Source organism: Macaca nemestrina, chromosome X (assembly GCF_043159975.1).
Source record: "Macaca nemestrina isolate mMacNem1 chromosome X, mMacNem.hap1, whole genome shotgun sequence".
Lineage (NCBI taxonomy): Eukaryota > Metazoa > Chordata > Mammalia > Primates > Cercopithecidae > Macaca > Macaca nemestrina.
In genome coordinates, this window is record NC_092145.1 from 157,339,869 (window position 1) to 157,348,882 (window position 9,014).

General features: G+C 42.8%; 1 non-coding gene across 1 annotated transcript; it reads left to right on the plus strand.

The window, feature by feature from the left end:
• The first annotated feature begins 4,762 nt into the window (after nt 1-4,762).
• On the plus strand, nt 4,763-4,896 carry LOC112426018 (small nucleolar RNA SNORA48). Its single transcript, XR_003017263.1, has one exon. It is a non-coding gene; the product is annotated as a small nucleolar RNA SNORA48 (small nucleolar RNA).
• The last annotated feature ends 4,118 nt before the right edge of the window (nt 4,897-9,014 follow it).

Below are 9,014 nucleotides of genomic sequence, written 5' to 3' on the forward strand. Positions count from 1 at the left end.
CCGGGAGTTCTGGACCAGCCTGAGCAACATAATGAGACCTCGTCTCTACTAAAATCTTTCGAAAAATAAGCAGGGGGTGGCAGTGCACACTTGTTGTCCCAGCTCCTCGGGAGCCTGAAGCGGAAGGAGCATCTGAGCCCAGGAAGTCACTGCTGCAATGAGCTATGATTGGACCACTGTATTCCAGCCTGGGCAACAAAGCAAGAACCCATCTCTATAAATAAATAAATAAATAAATAAACAATCCATTACCTGAAACATTCAGATAACAGTCATCAAAACAGTAAATACCTTTTAGAAACACAAATTCTGTTCTATTGAATTAATTAATGTGTTTATTTTGAGACAGGGTCTTGCTCTGTCACCCCGGCTGAAGTGCAGTGGTGCAGTCGTAGCTCACCCCTGGGCTTAAGCGATCCTCCCACCTCAGCCTCCTGAATAGCTGGGACTGTAGGTGTGAGCCACTGTGCCTGGCTGACATTATTATTTTATTTAGAATCCTAAAGTGGTTGCCATGGGCTGCAACATGGGTCTCTCCTGTCCCCAGATGTTCATGTCCTAATCTCAGAAACCTGTGAATCTTTTACATTACATGGCAAACAGGACTTTCCAGATTAAGGCTCTTGAGAGGGGAGACTATTCTGGAATATTCAGATGAGCTCAGTGTAACACCAAGCTCCTTGGAAGAGGGCAGCAGCAAGGAGTCAAAGACATGTGATGAAGAAAGCAGAAGCAGACAGAGAGAGAGAGAGACAGAGAGACAGAGACAGAGAAGGAAAGACAGACAGAGACAGAGAGGGACACACAGAGACACACACACATACACAGAGAGAGACAAAGAGAGATGGAAAAACACAAAGAGAGACAGAGAGAAACAGAGACAGAGACAAAGAGACAGGGAGATACAAAGAGAACACAGGGAAAGAGAGAGAGAGACGGAGAGAAAGAGAGACAGAGAACGGGGGACAGAAAGGCAGAGAGAGGGAGACAGACAGAGACAGAGGCAGAAAGAGAGACAGAGAAAGGCTGAGACAGACAGAGGCAGAAGGAGAGATAGAGAGAGGCAGAGATAGACAGAGAAGGTGGAGGTGAAGCAACACTTCTGGTTTTGAAGACAGAGGAAGGAGCCATGAGCCAAGGAATGCAGGCAGCCCCTGGAAGTTAGAAAAAAGCAAGAAACGATTTCCCTGGAGCCTCCCGAAGACAGCAGCCCTGCTGACCCATTTCAGATTCTGACCTCTAGGGTGACTGGGGATGTGTGGGGAGAGCAGAGCAAGGGACAGGAGACCCAAACGCCACAGTGAACAATTGGCTTGCTTGGGAGTGAGCCTGCAGAGGAGTGTACACTGCTTTTTTAGAAGTTGGTGTTTGTGGCTCACATATCTTCACTGACCCATCTCTAAGCTGTCATCTCTAAGCTCTCATCAAGTCGGTTATTCCATGGTATTTGGAGCAGAAACTGGTATTTGATAACTGCGGTCCATTCTCTCGCTCTCGCTCTCTTTTTTTTTTTTTTTTTTTTTGAGATGGAGTTTCACTCTCATTGCCCAGGCTGAAGTGCAGTGGCACAGTCTTGGCTCACTGCAAGCTCCATCTGCTGGGTTCAAGTGATTCTCCTGCCTCAGCCTCCCAAGTAGCTGGGACTACAGGTACCTGCTGCCATGCCCAGCTAATTTTTTTGTAGAGACAGGGTTTTGCCATGTTGCCCAGGCTGGTCTTGAACTCCTGGCCTCAAGTGATCTTCCTGCTTCAGCCTCCCAAAGTATTGGGATTACAAGTATGAACCACTGAGCCTGCCCCAAAGTCCATTCTCAAGTGAATTCAAATTTTTTGGGGTGTGGTAATGTTTCAAACTTAGCAAGCAAACTATAGTTGCTAGCCTCTCATTCAACTAGTTGGGGCCAAGTAACTAAGTTCAATAGGATTGCAGTAGAAATGTCGTGGGACATTTAGGAAGAATGCAGAGAAAGATCTAATTCACTTGGCACAGACACCATTTTGTTCCTCACTGCTCCCTCATCTGCTTTCTGGGATGTAGATACAATGGCTGGAGCTTCAGCATTCATACTGAGTCATGAGGCAAACTTGAAGATGAAAGTCATGTATTAGGGTGGTAGAAGAGATAAAAGGAAGGGATCTAGTTCCTGAGCATCTTGAAGTCATATTTTTTTGGAACATTCTTGTTCCAAGTTGTCTGTAGCATTCAGGTTTGTTGTTTTTACTTTTGCCTTTTCTGAACCTGAGATTCATCTGTTATTAATTCTCTCAAGAACAACTACCTGGTACATCTTGCTGAAATATCTGGCTGTCAGTGAATACATACTGTCTCCTTTCTAAAAGTCTGACTCAGTTGTGATTTTTATTTCATAGTCATCATGCTTCTCTCGTTTATTTGCTCTAGATAGTGAACTACTAGTGCTAAGTTGTTATTATTGGAAGAAACCAAAATTTCTATGTTTTGACCCCCAAATAGGATCATGTAATTGTCAGTTTATTGAACCCTTTGGTAGATGAGTGTGAACTTATTCTATTGATGCACCCATCTGTTTGCATGCATGTTTGGAGTGGGGGGTAAATGGAAAGAGATTCTCCTTCTCTTCTTAGAGCTCTTGGTCACACTGCCCCAGGGACTCAGCATGAGCACGGGAAGTGTGAGAAAATTAGCATTTCCCCAGCACACTTCGCAGAGTTAACTCTCCGTCTTTACCAGGTACCCTTGTTGACCATTGTTTCCAAGCTAGGAAGAGTGTAAGCTTCCTGTTCCATTAAGGGAGGAAACCACCCCTCATATTGTCTTATGCCCAATTTCTGCCTCCAAAGAAAGAAAAAGTAAAAACTAAAAGGCAGAAATGAAACCCCCAAGCAGACAGCCCGGCGCCACACCCTGGGCTTGGTAGATCGACCCCTGACCTAATCGGTTATGTTATGTATAGATTACAGACATGTATAGAAAAGCACTGTGAAAATCCCTATCCTGTTTTGTTCCAATCTAATTACTGGTGCATGCAGCCCCCAGTCACAGACCCCCTGCTTGCTCAATTGACCACGACCCTCTCATGTGTACCCTCTTAGAGTTGTGAGCCCTTAAAAGGGACAGGAATTCCTCACTTGGGGAGCTCGGCTCTTGAGACAGGAGTCTTGCCAGTGCCCCCAGCTGAATAAACCTCTTCCTTCTTTAACTCAGTGTCTGAGGAGTTTTGTCTGTGGCTCGTCCTGCTACACCATTACCATTGCAGATGTTTGCTTCATGACATCTGTTTTGTGACATCAGTTATTGGATGACTGATCTTCACCTTTGCTGGAGGGTCAGAAAAATTCACAAGCCTCCTAACATTACAGTAAACAGTAGCAGTAAAGTTAAGCTGTCGTTTTGGGCAAGAAATGCCCTCATATGTGTCTAAATATTTTGAGTGCCAGTGCTACTCATCTGTTAGTTCTCCAGTTTGCCAGGGATTGAAGAAAAAGGTTTCTTCCTGTTGGAAGAGTGATGATGATATCCCTGCATTGTGAAACTTCAGCCAGATCAGAAAGGTGAAATCAACAGATAAAAGTTTGCAAGTTGTATATCATAGGCTATTTTCCCCCTAAATTTACTTCCGGGAGACTGTGGAGCCATGGTGGTTTCTGTAGGATGGTGGAATATGAGGCTGGGTTTAAAAAGGCAAATTGAACAGTGAACAGGGTTGCAAGCCTCAAGTTCCTTTATAGAAATGAATGAATTAAGATGGCGTATCCGTCAGAGCCCCGCAGGGAGCACATTTCACCTAGGATGTCCAAGTGTGGAGATGTTAATAAAAGCACTGATTATGAACGAATGGGAAGAAAAGACAGAAAAAGGAATTCCGATAAGGCTGACCAGAGAGGCTGATTCTAACCTCTGCCTGCAGGGAAGAGGCAGGAAAAGAAAGTTGTGGAATCTTGTGAGAAATACAATTTGGAGGACATGGACTGTGAGTGAGTGAGAGCTTGGAAAGATGTGGAAGCCACTCTGAGCTTGGGAGAACATGGGGGATATTGTCAGCTTGGAAGGATGGTGGGGGTCCCTGTGAGCTTGAAGGATACAGGTGGGCCTGTGAGCCTGGTGTGGTGCAGGTTGTTTGCAGGATGAGATTAGGGACTTTCTCGTCCTGCTACCTGATAGCCGTTTTCCTCATTTTCTGTTCATATTAGTCCGTTCTCACATTACTGACGGCTGTTGTGATACCTTGATTCTTGTCTTCCTAGTTTAAAAGAATTTAAACACAGACACACAGATCAGGAGATGCAGCATAGAGTAAATTATTGCAAAACAAAAAGAGTATTTTGCAAGTCAGTGGGAGAATAGAGAGTACACCCTGAGAAAGGAGATTCCGGGCAGGCAGCTAGTTAGGGTGAGAGAGTATTGATTATTGCTGAAGAAACTCCCTTTATGGGAGTCTTACATGATGACTCATAAGGAGGTGGAAAGAAGTGTTGATAGTAAGCATGTTCTGGGTGGTCCTCTGGGTGCACATGCGCAGTAGCCGTACATGCTTGTTCATGGACTGCAGGTCTCATTAGCATCTTATATCTCTACCCGCAGGTGTGCTTTTTACTATTAAAATGAGAAAAGGGTCAGTTTGAGGACCAGTAACATCCCTATGAGCCAATCACCTCTCTCCAGGCCCCACCTCCAAAACTGGGGAATACAATTTGACATGAGATTTGGTGGGAACACAGATCCAAACCCTATCTCTGACTCTCCTTGAGTGCCCTTCTGATTTGCCCTAAGAAGCTCATTTTATGTCCCTGACCTGAGTAGAGTGGCATCTGGTTGGTGGTGCCCATCTCATATCACCAGGGACAAAGTAACCCCTTGTTCATCCCAGCTTGGCTTCTCATCTGTGCCTACGCCTGGTTCATGCCTTGGACACATTAAAAAAAAAAAAAAAAAAGTAAAGCTCATTTTAAGGGATAACAGCATGGCAGAAAAAGCGGCAAATCAATGGGGCATTGGACCACCTGTGTAGAATAACCAGCGCACACCTGTGTACAAAATTAGAGTTTGCATAAGGCAATCAATCATGAAGCCACACACACATGTCCCCAGCAAGTGAGGACGACACAGGAAAAAGTGACTCTTCCAAATCCTTGGGGAAAAATATGATTCAGAACCCTCTTCAGAAGTCACTGGTTTTTACTGTGGAGTTGTAAGAGGTCAGTCTGTGCTCTGGAAAATCCTGACGTGAGAGGGACTTGTGTTCAGCTTCCTGTTAACCCCTTTTTGGAGTCTGCCTTCTCCTTTAGCAGATAAACTCCGTTAATTCCAGGCGCTGTGCCGCAGTGGGGGTTTGTCTTGGAAGTAAATCAGCTGGGTTTTCGAAACTGACAACCCATTTGCTGACAGTGCACTAATTTATTAATTCTTACTCAAGTGTCAATGGCTGCTTAATTATGGCAACAGGCAAACAGCACTGGCATTTCACCAGACCTAACGTCGTAATAGTAGAACACCTACCGAGTGGGAATTTTCATTACACCCACAAGAGCAAGGGGACGCTATTTTATCTACAGGTTGGCTGTGAGAGAAACTGTCTGATTTGCTCTTTTGCAAACAGCATTTGTATCTACTCTCTCCCTTTTTTTCCCACTCCAAATTATTCTCTCCTGGTTTCCCACTCTCTGTCAATTATCTGATATTAACACCCTTTCCTCCCCTCCCCTCCCCTCCCCTCCCCTCCCCTCCTCTCCTCTCCTCTTTTCCTTTCCTTTCCTTTTGACAGGATTTTCCTGTCACCCAGGCTGGAGTGCAGCGGCACAATCATAGCTCACTGCAGCCTCCAACTCCTGGATATATATATATTACATATACAACAGCCATTCCTTAAAGTTATAATGAATCTGCCCTATACTAATGTACCATTTTTTATTTTATATACCATATTTTTACTGTACATTTTAATGTTTGGATGAATTTAGATACAGAAATATTTACCATTGTGTTGCAATTGCCTGCAGTATTCAGTACAGTAACCTGCAATACAGGTTTGTGGCCCAGGAGCCACAGGCTAGACCATATAGCCTAGGTGTGTAGTAGGCTAGACCATCCAGGCTTGTGAAAGTGCATTCTGTGATGTTCACACGATGAGGAAATCACCTAAGGACACAGTAATCAGAATGTATCTCTGTTGTTAAGTGACACATGACTGTAGCCTTTCCCACTACTATGGTCTGAATGTTCATGTATTTTCCAAATTTATCCTAACCCCCAAGGTTATATTATTAGAAACTGGGACTTTGGGGAGGTGATAAGGTCATGGGGGTGGAGCCCCATAAATGAAATCAGTGCCCTTATAAAAGGGACCCCAGAGAGCTCCCTCACCCCTTCCACCATGTGAGAACACAGCAAGAAGGTGCTGTCTACAAACCAGGAAGGAAGTCCACACCAGACACTAAATCTGCCATGTCTTGATCTTGGACTTCCAGAGTCCAGAACTGTGGGCAATTAATGTCTGCTGTTTATAAGCCACTCAGTATACCGTATTTTGTTATGGAAGCCCAAGCTGACCAAGACAGTTACAGACTGAGATCTGAGAAATCACATGGTTTTGGGCATGAAAAAAAAAATTAGAGACAGGACTGGTGGAGGTTTTTTCTCGGAATTTAGTCTTTAATTTGAGTTCCATTCCAGAGGCCATTTCTTACTGTGATTGGAAATGTTTGAGTAGCCTGTGTTCTCTTTCTTTGTATTCCTGCTCTGATTTTATCTTCTAGTCTCCAACCAGGAAGTTAAATCTTGACAGGTACTAACAGAAATGAAGAATGTGACCATTTCCTCCAGGGTAACCGTGTGTTTTAAGTTCTCTGAAACAACTAGCATGCATCATTTTGTACATTCTTATTTTGTAAATAAAACCATCTACTTTCAAATAATAACATGCTATGGATGGAAAAGTCTCTTCAGTGTATGATCTGACTTTTGTTTACTGCAATTTGGTGATTTGATGATAATCAGAGAGGAATCATAGCATTGATATACCTGCTGGGGACATTAAAATGGGATTGAGACAGAGTGAATTCCCAACTGGGGAACAATGATGCAATGTGTGAAAACCGTGCCTGTCTACAACGGCTCTTGGGCTTAGGAAAATCTTCACATAATTTCTTGTAGAAACGGCTGCTTAAGGGCGGCAGGCTGTTGAGGTCTGCAGTCTGTCTGGTCTTCTTCTGACAGTTTATAACAGATTTTTTTCTCAGTATATACTGCTTGCACACCCGCATTTGGGCAGGCAGATGTCTGCAGGTGGAAGCTGACATTTTGCTTAAGGGATACTGTGCAAACCGTGCCTCATCTTGCACCCAGCCAGGAAATATATATCGGTAACTGTGACCACATGTGTATGCTATTTAGTGATGTCATGAAAGAGTTGCTTATGCTGTAGTCAGAAAAAAACGGGTGAGGTTAACGGGCTTGGGGAATTTTAATCTTGGATAGCCTAACACTTTGGTGAACATAAAGGCAGTCTGGATAACCCATTGAGACTATATATCTTTTGTTGCAGAAAAGCATCTATAAGCTTGAAATACACATCTTTGTTACACATATGGAGAATGTGAAGGCTTTCTTTCTTCCCAAGCATGTACAGCTAAGGCTACATTTTCTAAATCCCAAATAAATCGAGTGCAAAGAAACTCCAATAGTAAGAAATACCACTAAAGGAACAAGACATGTCCTCTAAAGCATATGCTATGTTCTTCTTCTGCTTAGTCTGCTAAAGCAAATAATTTTAATTCATAGGTGGATAGTCTTGAAGGTATCTTCTTTGTTTATAGACTGAGGTTTACAGAAACTAAACAAATGTAAGCATTGTTGTTATCTACAAACAAAATCAAAGCTGATAAATTCAGATTAACTGTAATTATCTGGATGTTTTAAGCAAAAATATATTTCTTTTGAAACAACCCAACATCAGAGAGCAAAGCATGAACTAGAATTAGATTATCTCAGTACAGACCTAGTTTCCCGTTTTACTGGCACTGTACTAAGTTGTTTAATAGGTGAATTACTCATAATATGCTGGGTTTGATTTTTATCTTTTCAGGATAGAATTATAACGATTTTTTTAACATTTTTATTTTTTATTTTATTTTACTTTTTTGAGATGAGGTCTCGCTATGTTGCCCAGGCTGGTCTTGAACTCCTGGGCTCAAGCAATCCTCCCACCTTGGCATCCCAAAGTGCTGGGATTACTAGTGTGAGCCACCATGCCCGGCCTACAATAATTTTTTTTAAAGTCCATCAAATTGTGTTTGCATTCTTTTGTTCCCCTCAAAATATTAGATGGAATATTGCATAATATATCTAACTTGTTAAAAGAAGTCATTTAAAACTCAATAGTGTAAATCTGACAGTGTTTGAGCTGGCTCAAGGTTTTGCATTAAATAGAAAACAGCCCGATGCACACTCCAAACATCTTACATTGGGGTTTCAAGCGATAGAAGCAAGAGTTGACCCAACTGTGTTTGAAAATTTCCAGAATCTTTTATCTCAAAGGTATGCTGCTTTGATGTTTTGACAATTCTGATGGCAGGATGCTTTCTAGTAGGTTGATTTATGCTTGGGCTGTTCCCTCAGCTCCGTCTCCTCAACTCAGGGAGTTTTGCAGGCTTCTCTTAGTTTCTGCCTTCCAGTCATAGCCTGGAAATGCTCTCAAGGCAGTGAGCTGGGACCACCATAGGTCTTTTGGTTTTCTGCTTCTAGAGAATCACTGTCCTTTTTTCTCTCTCTCTTTTGAAAATTTATTTATTTTCCCTTTGTTTTTAAAATTAATCTGTTGAGAATCACTGTCCTTAACTGCCTGGTACCCAGTCTTGAAAATAGTTCTTCGTTAAATGGTTGACTCTTTACTTTTTGGTCATTTGAGGCTGGAGGGAAAACTCTATTTATGTTACTCCATCTTGACTGGAAGCGTAAGTATGGTGGCCAGCTTACACTGGTTTGCCTGTGGCTTTCTTGGTTTTAGCATTGAATGTCCACATCCCAGGATGTGTTCAGC